The sequence below is a fragment of the Musa acuminata genome, chromosome BXJ2-2 (genome assembly GCF_036884655.1).
Source record: "Musa acuminata AAA Group cultivar baxijiao chromosome BXJ2-2, Cavendish_Baxijiao_AAA, whole genome shotgun sequence".
Taxonomy (NCBI): Eukaryota; Viridiplantae; Streptophyta; class Magnoliopsida; order Zingiberales; family Musaceae; genus Musa; species Musa acuminata.
Window position 1 is genome coordinate 605,001 of NC_088339.1, and position 12,208 is coordinate 617,208.

General features: G+C 38.5%; 1 protein-coding gene and 1 long non-coding RNA gene across 5 annotated transcripts in view; both read right to left on the bottom strand.

Moving 5' to 3' along the window:
- LOC104000781 (ARM REPEAT PROTEIN INTERACTING WITH ABF2-like) overlaps positions 1–4,884 on the bottom strand; it is a 15,153-nt gene extending 10,269 nt beyond the window's left edge. For 3 of the 4 annotated variants that reach the window (XR_010484312.1, XR_010484311.1, XM_065094802.1), the window contains exons 1-7: positions 4,840–4,884; positions 4,612–4,753; positions 3,355–3,569; positions 3,075–3,277; positions 2,847–2,964; positions 951–1,027; positions 791–844 (exon numbers count right to left, since the gene is read on the bottom strand). The gene's annotated coding sequence lies outside the window, so the exon portion shown is untranslated. The remainder of the gene's footprint in view (positions 1–790; positions 845–950; positions 1,028–2,846; positions 2,965–3,074; positions 3,278–3,354; positions 3,570–4,611; positions 4,754–4,839) is intronic. The other variant, XR_010484313.1, reaches the window with a different exon arrangement.
- Positions 4,885–7,684: 2,800 nt separating this feature from the next.
- LOC135604878 (uncharacterized) lies at positions 7,685–8,430 on the bottom strand. The gene is made up of 3 exons (XR_010484256.1): positions 8,312–8,430; positions 8,078–8,200; positions 7,685–7,958 (listed from the first exon to the last, which is right to left on the bottom strand). It is a non-coding gene; the product is annotated as an uncharacterized LOC135604878 (long non-coding RNA).
- Positions 8,431–12,208: the final 3,778 nt, after the last annotated feature.

The following is a 12,208-nucleotide window of genomic DNA, read 5'->3' on the forward strand; positions in this document are numbered from 1 at the left end:
AGAATTTATCAAGAATATTAATTGCTATAAATAGAACAAAACCGAATAGAAATAGTGATGAGTAACTTTGAGATATTATACTTGCTCTAGCCCTGTACTTATTAACTATAATACTAATTTCAGAAAATAAATGAATAAGGACTGCATAAATTTGGATACAGAATAGGATACTGTGCCTAAAAATGATGTGTTTTAAGTTTGCATGTTTTTTATTGTCTCACTCTCATTCTTTTGTTACTCCTTCAGTATCTCTATTATCTTCAGTTTGAAACTCTTATACATGGACAAGATAAAGGCACTTGTGCTATGAAGTCCCAGAACTTGATCTAAGATTATTGAAAACATATCCAAGTAGGCAAGTAAAAAATTCAAACCCTTAGTTTAAATGAACATGAATCCAATCATCTTAAGTCTTAACAATCTTGAACTGAACAACAAGACCTTATTAGGCTTAAAAAGAACAATCTATGGAAACATGAAGATACAACTTACTTCAAAAGAGTTAGTGAGTTTAAACCCAGTTTCAAGAGAACGATGAAATTTTCTAATAATTTTTTTTTCAAAAAATCCATACAAAATATTCAACGATGCAGAAATCACATATTGCAAATTATTTTCTAAACAACCGTATTAAAAGAAATTCATTGCATCAAAAAGAGTTAAATATATAGTTAATAATATAACAATTTTACAAAAAAAATAGCATTCACAGGCTAAGTGGTAACATAAAACATGAATATTAGGCAATAAAAGGTTCATTTAAAAAAAAAATCTTTTAAGAGTTCCATACCTTTTTAATTTTCTGATATTTCTGCCTGTTCTCAGCCATGATGCTCTCCCTCATCTACATAAGCAAAAGGATATCCTCAAATTGGAGGAAATACTAAAAATTGGTCTAAACAAAATTCGTTCACTCAAAAGATCTAATAATTATATCAAATATCATATACCTGAACAAGAAGATCCAATTGCATTGATGGAGGCAAGAGGCTAGAACTGCAGGATCTATATGGATGTTATCCATTGGCTGCAATTACCAATTAATCTCAAGCATTATGGACTACAAAGAATATAACAGCTTATGAACTAATTTTATTAGTAAAGTAACTCATATAGCAAAGTTCTCCTAAATGGTAAATTCATCAAATAAGCAGCCCGATAACTTCAAGAAGGTAAAGTATACATATGATAATAAAACCATAACATTTGTGACACATATGTGGTGCTTATTTGCATGGTTCACCTTACTAATACGTACCATACCGTACCGATGTACTAACACATGGGGTATGATGAGACGTAGCAACAAACTGATGTATATTACTCATACCAATTCCCTAATGGACTAGTATGTACCACCCATATTGCACAGTAAATCATGGTAAAACGAAACATGCTTATTTGGATAATAAGATCCATCGGTGCCTTAATTAGGTCATCTCATATTATCACTATCAATGCGAAGATGGCGAACTATCGATGAATATAATTCATCTATTCATGCAACTATTTTTTACACTATCATGGTACCGCGACATAAGATAAAATTAACTGGTAAGATCTTTTTATCACAATATTAATTTTAAAAAAGAGATGAAGAATGGGAAGGCCAAGTGTCTAACCGAGTGATGTACGAGCAGGTCATTTGTCAATTTAAAAAACATGGGTGGGCAAGGTAAAATCTTAACGAACCACAAGTAGAAAATCTAGAATTCCCCCTCAAACTGATCTCAACTACTAACATCCCTAGCTTACCAGTTACCACACTAGTGTTCCTGTTGTATACATTCCATAAGCAACAGTATCACAATAATCATGGCCGCTTGTATATATGTTAAAAAAAATTTCCTTCAAACCTCAGCAGTATGCAGAAGTTAAAAAAGAGCTGCATAACTAATAATCAGTATCCATTTAAACCTCCCCCTCCGGTTAAATAAACATGTTGCAGGTACCAAAACTTTTCATTTTAGTAATATTTACAATATTTCATGCATTCTCCTCATTATGCTTCTAATATCAATATAACTATTATTTACAAAATATTCCCTTAAAATATTTAACATTCATGAATTAAAATAATTAGTTATCTTCAAAAGTTTCTGTGTTATCTTCAAAATATTCCCTTAAAATATTTAATATTCCCTTAAATGATTTTTCCAAAGGAGACAAAAGCACTCTAGTTTACTAAATAGCATAACACAGAAACTTTAAGCAGGTGTACTGATCATTTTTGTTGACCTGGAGATGTATTATATTTATTAATAGCTTAAATATGTTATATAACTAATGGATTTTGATATATGTATATGTATATGTATAGTTACCAAATTGCATATATAAAGAAAATCCCATTCGGTGATAAAGCTGAACCTCAAGGATAGCTTTACTCAAACAGAAACCATGTTAGCCTTTTTGATAGCATTTTGAACCTACAAAATAATCTTGATTCATAGGATCTTCAGTCATCTTAGTAGCAATAATAGCACTACCAGCCAAAATAAATAAGTGTTGCAACACGTACCATATTGGTGTCATTTAACTAATAAACATGTAAGAAAGTAAGAAGATAAATGATAATACTCATAAGTTAGATCAACATTCCAGCATTGCGTGAGTCAGTGATTATTTACACATTCATGTTCATGTAATCATGAATGCGTTCATGTGGGATGTAATGGTCATTCGTTCATTTTAAATCAGTTTCTATCTGGGCAAATTCTAGAATTTATATTGCCACCAGAGAATGCAATTTGATGCAAAAAGAAACAAAAAAGAAACTAGCAACGTTTACTTCATCTACAAAAAATATAGAGAAAAAATATGACTAGACGTCTAAACGAACTCACAAAAATCATTTCTTCATTCTCATCTTTGTCATCCTCCGCTTCATCCAGACCACCCTCGGATGTAAGCACATTCTTATTGATCTCCATCTCTTCCTCCGCAGCAAGGGATGCAGCCAATCTTGATGAGAGAGAACAATGTATTAGACAGTAGTAACATAGTAAAAGGATTGTTTTGGGTCATGACGGAGAAAGAAAAAGAGCGAAAACTATGGACATGACGTTGCTCACAGCTCATCTTGGTTTTCCTGGGAAGAAACCCCTGATTCCATATCACCACGAGGTAGAACGCTGCTTCCTTCAGCCCCAATTTCATCATTCGAATCCAACACCTTTTTCCCCTTTGTGTCCTCGTCCGTAATCTGCTTCTCCTTTGATCCTTCCTTCTGCTTCTTGATCTCGGCTGCCAATTCTTCAAGCCTCTTCGCCGTGAGCTATATAAGTCAATGCATACAATCAGACAACTGAAAAGAGGACGGAGGGAGATAAAGAGAGAGAGAGAGAGACAAACATGGTTGAGGAGGAGCTTCTGGGCGGTCTTGCGGATCTTGGCGCGGGCGGCAAAATGGGGAGCAGAAGACCAAGACTTCTTTTTTTTATTTATCTTTTCCTCTTCTGAGACATGTTTTTCTTTCCCGTCCAAACATAAGTGTGCAATAGAGTATCATTTAGGAAAAGTTGTTTCTTCTCATGTGTGCACACATGCACACATAACATGAACATCAACTGAGGGAAATAGATAGCAGATTTTAGCAATTATATTTATTACTTTAGGGCCACTAATTTCAGGCGTTATGATTTTTCTTGCTCACTGTAGCAATTATTCACAAACATTTTGAAGAGTTTAAGCCTAGCTGTATCTGAAAAAATTAAGATACCAATTTTTATATATTTTTTTCATAGATATAACATAAATGAAATTATGTCTCTATTTTTCATTGGATACCAAAGTTTAAAATTGAATGATGATGGATGCTCCAACTATAATTATGATCCCAATGAAATATAAATTGATGAAAAGAATCTAAATTCGAGTTTCTCTTATGCATACAGATATGCAACTTGGAATTGGACCACTGAATGTTATCAGAGTTCTTTTAGAGTACATCAGAAATTGTATTACTTACAAGAACCAAAACTAGCTTAGGAGCGCATGAGATCTACCAACAGGTACATAAGTAGAAGAACTGATAATAGACAGTGAAGCATTATCAAATGGATTTTTGAAGCAGGTTCAAAATAAGCTCTCCATGTTAAAGGTAATGTATAGCTTTGAGGGTGAGGCAAAGAGTTATATAGATCCATACAAGTTTGTTTTCCAGGCATCTAGAGTGTTGGAAGATTGTCTCTGAAGCTCACTAGATTTTTAACCATGTCTTTGATCCATCATATGTATAGATTTCCAAAACATGCATCTCTAGTGTATTGCACGATTTTATACAGACGCATGCTTCCTATGGTCTTTATGAAATCAATCTTATTCACCAGATTGAACACTAAAACTCCATCCTTTACGATATGGCTTCTTCAAGCTTTTGCAAGGATATATAATTTACCATCTAAAAAGATCAACTCTGCTTATAAGAAATTGTCAAAGCAACCCCGATCTAATTATAAAATACAAATCACTTCCATTTACTATATGGCTTCTTCAAGCTACTCACATGTTGCTACACCAAATATGAACCTAAATAAGAATAAAGCCCAAAGCGACAATGTGGCAAGAAAAGAATGGAATGGAATGGAAGGAAATCACCATGGTACGGACCTTGTTAGCATACAGGGAGGGGCACACGATCACCCTCCTCGTACCCATGATTGGTTCCGTCAGCTCCCACCCTCAAACCACGAGGCACCGCTAGAAGAAGCAGCGCACATACCTCCCCCGTCTTCGCGATCATCGAACCAACCTGAAATCGATCGAAGAAAACTTAAAATCAGCCCTAAAATCTTTGCATTTCGTTGAAAGATGAGGCGTTTCGAACCAAATGCGCACCTTCGTTCCCGAGCCGAGACAGATCGAACGGGGCGATGGGCTCGGTGATCTTGGAGACACAAATAAGATGAGCACGTGCGAAAGTTAATTTCTAATTAAATATATAATACGACTCTAAAATCTTATTAATCTAATTAATTTGGGGGCTTGAGAATCCAAATTAAGATTAACCAATTGGATTCGATTCAAGAATCGCTCTGTCCGACCACGGTCCCACTATATATATCTCTCTCTCCTCTCCCATTCTCACTCTGACTTCTCTCCCCTTGTCTCTTGCCTCTCGCCTCTCGCCCCTCCTCTGCTCCCTTCTCGTCTCCTCGTTCAATTCCTCTCGCCTCGCCTCTGCTCCCTTCTCTTCTCCTCGTTCATTTCCTCTCGTCTCCTCACCAGAAATAGTCGTCCATGGAGCCCGTCGACCTCGTACCGAGCATGTACAGGTTCCTTCCCATGGCGGAGGAACTCGTGGTTGACTACCTCGCAAACTGGATCGCCGGCGCACCCCTCCCTGGCCGCGCTGTCGCCTTCGCCGACGTCTACGGCACCGAGCCGTGGAATCTTCTCGGCAGCGATCGGCATGAAGACTATTTCTTTGCGGAGCGGAAGCCTAAGAACAACGGCGGCTCGCGCGTGGATAGAAAGGCCGGCAGCGGTTCATGGACTCTGTACAAAAAGCAAGAACCCGTGAAGTCCATCGTCGGCGGGCGCGAGATGGTGGTGGGGCGAAAGAGCTGCCTATCCTTCAACGATGGCCGTCGGAAGAACTCGGGGTGGACAATGTACGAATTCGAGATGAGTTCTTCCGGATTCGAGAGACAAGTTCTCTGTCACGTTAAGAGAAGCTCGCATCAGGCCATCTCCGGCGGCACCACCATCAAAATGGTTGAGTCCACCTTCACGGAGGCCGCGACAGACACGGTCACCGGTGACAGCTTCATTGGGCGGAAGAGAAATAGAGAGGAATCTTCTACTCTCTCAGCAAAAGCATCGACTCTCTCAAAGAAGCCATGCTGGGGGTTGGTTGCACATTCCAGCACAACATTGCAGTCCGACGTCTCACCACCTCCAACCGCGATTGTCCAACATCCACCCCCGGAGAGTCATCTTTCCTCGGTCGTCTCCGTTGCACTGAACGAAGCCGGAGTCCCAGCCGCCTCTCCATCATCGACGGACGTTGGTGGAGGTGAGCTCGTGATAAGTGCGGAAGAACTCGAAGCATTCTTGGCTTCGTCTTCGTCGTCGGTCGATCAGAACTGCACCGACGATGCTTTCATCACCATAGAGGTTGAAGCCTTCGTCGTCTCACCACCTCCAACCGTGGTTGTCCAACATCCACCCCCGGAGAGTCATCTTTCCTCGGTCGTCTCCGTTGCACCGAACGAAGCCGGAGTCCCAGCCGCCGCTACATCATCAACGGACGTTGATGGAGGTGAGCTCGTGATAAGTGCGGAAGAACTCGAAGCATTCTTGGCTTCGTCGTGGGTCGATCAGAACTGCACCAGAGAGGTTGAAGCCATCCTGATCTCGGATGACACCGACACAGCCTCGACTACCATCCCGAAGGCCTCGCCGTCAGGCCTTGTCGATCTTCTCTTGATGCCCGATGACACTCGGATTGATTCGACCACGGTCGCAGAGATTCCCTCCTCATCGTCGTCGATAGACATGGTTGCGTGTGAGCAGATGTATAGCACCGACTTCTTCACGAGCCTGGAACAGGTCCATGACTTCTTGATGTCTGATGACACCTTCACCTTCACTGCCTCGACCATGATCCCGGGGACCTCGCTGGGACAATGCCCGCTGCAAGCCTCGTTGATGTATGGCACCAGCACTGATTCAACCACGATCGCAGCGGCTTCGTCGTTGTCATCATCGATCGACATTGTTTGGTGTGAGCAGACGGACAACATAGATAATAATGTCCAATGACACCCCAATTGATTCGACCATGACCTCGTGGTTGGAGTTATAGCTTGCTTGAATGAAAGCTTATACGGAAAATGATGTTTGTTCATGTATATCATAACAATGGAAGGGAAAGAAAATTTTTGTTCTTGTAAATATTGACAATGACAAAGTTCAATTTTCATCCCATGTTTTGTTGTTTCCTTAATATGATGGTGTCTATAAGAAATGGTATCAATGTTACATCATGTTCAAAGAGAAAGAGTGATCATATGATATCAACGAGTTCTGATTGGTATCAGAGGCAACGCAGCAAATTTGACCAATCATCGTTTGGAAACATGTTTTCTGAGTGAAGTCCACAACAACAACAACAAATAACAAAGTCAACAATCCCAACAAAGCTACAAGTCAATCCATCACTGAATCCCAACCACAGCTGTGCACTGATACTATACAAAACCTTTAATCAGAACCATCACTTCAATTATCACTGAATCGATAAAGAATTCCAAGTTTGAAGCATTTGACAATGGCCAAAAAAATTCTGGATTGTCAACTGATATGCAAAATATTAAACACACACATCATGGAAGGAAATGTATTCTCTCCAGAAATCTTCTTGATATGATATTGTCGGATTTCAATAGCGAGAAGAATGCCTACATCATGTTAAATTTGTTAGATGAATAAAAATTTATAGTATCAGCAACTAATAAGCCACTGTTAAGAAATACAAGACAATTGAGATAGAAGAACAAACAATTCAACTTAGGACTCGGAAAAATGATCGAATTGCATCTAAATTACATATTTAGAATTTTGAATGAATTTAAACATCCAATCTGAATCTATTATTCCAGCTTTGGAAGTTACAAACGAATTCAAATAACTAATATCAAGTCTATAAAATAGTAAAAATTGTCAAAATAGGGAGTAAACATGTCGGGTATCAAAATAAATGATAAGAACAAATAATGCTCTTGAGAAGATCGGAACAAACTAAGATATGGGCATAAAGAACCCCCTTCGGAAATAGATGTTTGGTGCAGAATGGCTCCAACTGTACAAGCCTCCAACAACAGCAGCATGAGTTAGAGAAGATGCTGTCAAAAAGGAACAGTTAGTTAAAGGATTTTCTCAGTTTCGGCCTCAAAGCTTTACCAAATTAGTTGCGGATCTCTGGAGTTATTCGCTGGATTAGATGGGAATGCCTGCGGAAGTTCATCAAGGCAGAATCAGCAAATGAGAACGCGAGGTAATCAACACTAAATATACTTGGGAGTTCAAGAGAGTGAAGTAAAAAAGAGAGATAGATTTGATGAGAGAGCACCTTGGACGAGTTGATTTTCTCGAATTGCTCTAAAATAAATATGACACAAGTGTGCCTCAGGGACATGGCATGGAATGCCTCTAACAATTCGTACATGCTGGAGACATTGTCTATGCAAACTTCCTGCACAATGAAGCATGCTCAATGCATCTTAGGACTTCAGGCTAAATTTTATTACAACTAGTGAAGCTTTTGAGAATGGGAAAAAGAAAAGACAATATAGTTTCTACCCACTTGTGCAATGGCATATTCACGTAGCTGTTTAAGACCCTCAAGAAGATACTGATCCGCAGCTTGTAGAAGATCTTACGTGATATCATTAGTGATCTCAACCGATCCTGTGTATATGAATCTGCAAATGAACAGCCAAATAATGTCAGACATCAGAACCTTCAATATCACGACCAGAAGAAGGAACTACACTTACCGCATCATTAATTCAAAGACCTCCTATCTTATGTTAGGAATCTCAACGTCTCTTGCATCCTTCTCCTATAACGAAGTTGAAAGTGTATTTTTTCTTTCAACTATCCCATTTTATTGAGGATTTCTCAGAGTGGAGAAGTTATGATTATATCCATTAGATTCACAAAAACTTTGGAAGTCACGGTTTTAAAATTCGCCATCGTGATCAGTCCGAATTGATGAAATCATGAAGCCTTTTTCATTTTGAGTAAGTTTACAAAATTTAGAAAAACATTTGAAATAGTCACTTTTATGAGCCAAGAAATAGGTCCAAGTGTATCTACTGTAGTCATCTACAATTACGAAGGCATATTTGCTTTCTCCTAGACTCGTTGTGTCAATTGGTCCAAATAAGTCTAAATGGATCAATTGCAATGGTTTAGTGGTGCTAATTTGATTTTTTGGTTTGAAACTAGTTTTTATTTGTTTTCCTAGTTGACAAGCATCACACACTTTGTCCTTAACAAACTTCATATTGGGAATCCCTCGTACTAGCTCTCTAGATGAAATCTTAGATATTAGTTTCATACTTGCATGGCCAAATCTCCTATGCTAAAGCCAAGCATCATCATTTAAAACGGAAAAGCACATTTCATTATTAAGTTCATCAAGGTTGATGGTGTAGACATTATTTTATTTTAAGGCAATCATTGATATGTTAATATTTGGTTTTTCAATAATACACACATTGGATTCAAATCTAACGATATAACCTTTATCGCATAATTGACTAATGCTTAAGAGATTATGTTTCAATCCATCAACTAGCAACATATCATCAATTGAAAAACTTGATTTGTTACCTATGGTTCCCTTGCCAATAATTTTACCTTTGTTGTTGTCTTTGAAGGTGACATACCCTTCTTCTTTGCTAGTGAGCATAGAGAAATGAGATGGATCTCCGGTCATGTGCCTTGGGCATCTACTATCAAGATACCATCTCTTGCTCCTAGCTTGTGAGTTTGTCTACAAAAGAGGATGGTTTTTAGGTACCCATTTAATTTTGAGTGCCTCAAAAATTGATCTACTAATTTTGTTATTCATTATTGAATTATTTATAGTTCCTTTAGGAACCCATATCAACTTATGTGGGCTAATTTTCTTAAATAGATATTTGTAAACAACATGTCCGGATTTACAACAAAAGTTATATTTCAAATGAGGTGAAACATGTAATGTGGGTCCTTTAATGAAGGTGGTAGGATTTTGGTGAGATCCTCTCATAAAACCAATTCCACTTCTATTTGCGACGTGACCCTTGTTTGCAAGGATTATGTCCAAGCCTTTACTACTGACCTTAAACTTGTTTAAGGTCTCTTTAAGTAGCAAATTCTCATTTTTTATTACTTCTAAGTGTTCACACTTAGAGCATGGAGGAGTTTGAAGATTATCAAGCTTATTTTATAGTAAGGCATGCTCTTTCTTTAATAGATTGAACTTCTTACTAATAGTTCTACACTCATCAAATAATTCATAAAAAGTGATAGAAAGTTCATCGAAAGATAAATCTTAATTAATTAAATCACATACCTCTCCTCCTAAAGCCATTAGCGTGAAGTTTGTCTCCTCTTTGTTGTTAGCTTCTTCATTCTCGGAATTACTTGAGTTATCCTAAGTCGCTTTCAAAGCTTTCTTCTTCTTCGGTTGCTTCTTCTTGGCTTGGGAGTATTCATTTTTGAAGTGCCCCGGCTTCTTGCATTCGTAGCATATTATTTGGTCATTTTTATGTTCAAGTTTGTTTTTGGTATCATTTTTAAATTTATTCTTTCTTATAAATTTTTTAAAATTTTGAGTTAAAAGTGCAATGTCATTGTCACTATCCTCATCACTTGATGTTCCTTTCAAGTAGTTTTATTGTGTTCTAAGTGTCATATCCTTCCTGTTCTTTGGAAGGGGGTTCTCGAGCTCTTTATGAGCATGGCATGTCATTTCGTAGGTCATAAGAGAACCAATAAGTTCTTCGAGAGGAAATATTTTAAGGTCCTTGGCCTCTTGAATAGCCATAACTTTTAGATCCCAACTCTTTGGAAGGGATCTTAAAATTTTAGTTACTAGTTCAAAGTTAGAAAATCCTTTACCAAGAGCTTTGAGTCCATTGATGACATCCGTGAAACGGGTGTACATGTCTCCGATGGACTCACTTGGTTTTATCCGAAAAAGTTCGTAAGAATGCACAAGAATGTTGATTTTGGACTCTTTCACTCGGCTAGTGCCTTCATAAGTGACCTCAAGAGTTCTCCAAATATCAAAAGTCGAATCCAAATCGAAACGCGATTAAATTTATTTTTGTCAAGTGCACAAAACAAGGCATTCATAGCCTTTGCGTTTAAAGTAAAAACCTTCTTCTCCGATTCATCCCATTCACTCATCGAAAGAGAAGATTTTTGAAATCTATTTTCGATAATATTCCAAAGCTCAAAATCCATGGAAATAAGGAAGATCCTCATACGAGTCTTCCAATACGTGTAATCCGACCCATTGAACATAGGCGGACGTGTAATAGAGTGACCCTCTTGCATGCCGGAGTAAGTCATCTCTCTTGGGTATTAAACCAAATATGAGAGTAAGCTTGCTCTGATACCAATTGTTAGGATCGGAGCGGCACTAGGGGAGGGGGGGTGAATTAGTGCAGCGGATTAAAACTTGTAAGTTTGAAATCGAATTCGTAAATGCGAGGAGATTTCGATTCGATAATAACTTGAGTAAAGTGAGAAGATGAAAACGAAAGCTTCCTGTAGTGAAAATAACAATTTCAGAAAGGTAAGTACTCATACATTCAAGGAACACACCAATTTAAAGTGGTTCGGTCAAATGACCTACATCCACTTGCGAAGCCTTCTTTGATGATGCTCCCAACTTCCACTAGCAAATCACTTTAAAGGGAAAGGATAAATACCCCTCTTACAACTTTTACAAGTGGTTCATACTCTTACAAATTTTCAACGAAAAGGAAGGAGGTGAACACTCAAGCAATTGAAAATAAGGCTTGCTAAAAACTTTACAAAGGATTTTGTCTCAATCTATTGCTTCTCAAAAAGTTGTGTTCTCTACTGAGAATTGAGGAGTATTTATAGACCCTAAGAGGATTCAAATTTTGGCTCCAAATTTTTAATTCTCTTGGATTCCTAATGCTGGCGGTGCCACCGCCTGTCAGTGTTTAACACTGACAGTGTACTGGCGGTGCCACCGCCAGACCTCTCGGGTGTTGGGCGGTGCCATCGCCTAGTCCGGCGGTTCCACTACCCGACCTTACGTGTCACTGGTTGGACTTCAGATCTAGCCCAAACCAAGTCATATTCGGGCCCAGTTGGCCCATAACCAGGATATAGGATTATCCCTTAATCCTAACCCTAATTACATCCATACTATGCAACTGAAAACATAATCTTCCGGTGGATTCCTAGTAGGCTCCCGATCTTGTGGCGAGTTCAGCGAGTACCGAGCCTTCTCGGTGATCTCCACGAACCTCCGACGATCTCTTCGGCGGACTTCCGAAAACTTCGACAAGTCCCTGATTTCTTCTCGGTTAGTTCTGGCAGCATCTCCGACAAATCTTCGGACTTTCGGTAGACTCTCGAACACCCATCGAACTTGACTCTGGTAGACTTGCTTTATGTCTTCAAGCTATTGTAGTTAATCCTGCATACTTAACTCAATAATATGGAA